Source organism: Chrysoperla carnea (assembly GCF_905475395.1).
Source record: "Chrysoperla carnea chromosome X unlocalized genomic scaffold, inChrCarn1.1 SUPER_X_unloc_102, whole genome shotgun sequence".
NCBI lineage: Eukaryota > Metazoa > Arthropoda > Insecta > Neuroptera > Chrysopidae > Chrysoperla > Chrysoperla carnea.
Window position 1 is genome coordinate 10001 of NW_025408048.1, and position 1784 is coordinate 11784.

The following is a 1784-nucleotide window of genomic DNA, read 5'->3' on the forward strand; positions in this document are numbered from 1 at the left end:
ATAGTCAAAATACAATAATAATATAGATGATACATATACGATAATTGTTATTTTTCTTTCTGTTTTTTCGTGATATCATGGTGTCCATAGAATTGCAACGACGTCATACCAAGCCATATACAACTCTACACCACCTTTGTTGAATGATACACTTAGAGTATGAAAAATAAACAAATTATACTATATCATACTATATCATATATGTAAGACTGTTGAACATAATACCACAAAATACACTATTTCATATAGATATACATTCATTCTTGTCAACATAAAAGTACGTTATAAATGATACATATACAATAAGTTTTATTCCTCTTTCTGTTATTCCGTAATATCATAGTGTCCATAGAATTGCAACGACGTCATACCAAGCCATATACAACTCTACACCACCTTTGTTGAATGATACACGGACAGTATGAAAAATAAACAACCTATTCTATACCATTTAATATCATACTAAAACATGAAACAAATGTTATTCTATTAAAAAGTGTATTATTTTATTATATTTAGTATTCATTACACAGTCAACATACATAAATGATACATATACGATAAGTGTTATTCCTCTATCTGTGCATCCGTAATATCATAGTGTCCATAGAATTGCAACGACGTCATACCAAGCCATATACAACTCTACACCACCTTTGTTGAATGATACACGGACAGTATGAAAAATAAACAACTTATACTATACCATACTATATCATATGTGTGAGACTGCTGAACGTAATACCACTAATACACTGTTATACATAGATATACATTCATCTCATTAACTTACACGCACTATCCATCATATATATTAAAGACATTACACCCGGTGCTTCAAACTCAAAATATGATAATGTTTAAAATGGCTTTAAACATCATAAACTTTACAGAATAATCAAAATTTAAAGAAAAAAATTTTAAAAAAAAAATTTTTTTCAGCTAAAAATTTTTATTTTGGGACCAAAAAAATTTTTTTTTGCTTTTATCATATTTTATTAAATGAAATTTATGCATTATAATAAATTATTCAATAAACATTAATAATTATAATAAATTATTAAAAAATTTTTGGAATTAATGCAAATTTTTAGAAAAAAATGTATATTTTTTTTTTATATACAAATCGTACATGTTATATTGCGACAGGGTACCGGTATAATACATGTGATACATATGTAGATTTTCGAAAAAATTTTTATCCTTTTAAATGGTCCTAAATACTATATAAAGGTAAAATATATAGAATTTTTCGGGATTCATTAAAAAATTTTAGGGAAAAAATTTCATTTTATTTTATATACAAATCGTACATGTTATATTGCGACAGGGTACCGGTATAATACATGTGATACATATGTAGATTTTCGAAAAAATTTTATCCTTTTAAATAGTCCTAAATACTATATAAAGGTGAAATATATAGAATTTTTCGGGATTCATTAAAAAATTTTAGGGAAAAAATTTCATTTTATTTTATATACAAATCGTACATGTTATATTGCGACAGGGTACCGGTATAATACATGTGATACATATGTAGATTTTCGAAAAAAATTTTATCCTTTTAAATAGTCCTAAATACTATATAAAGGTAAAATATATAGAATTTTTCGGGATTCATTAAAAAATTTTAGGGAAAAAATTTCATTTTATTTTATATACAAATCGTACATGTTATATTGCGACAGGGTACCGGTATAATACATGTGATACATATGTAGATTTTCGAAAAAAATTTTATCCTTTTAAATAGTCCTAAATACTATATAAAGGTAAAATAT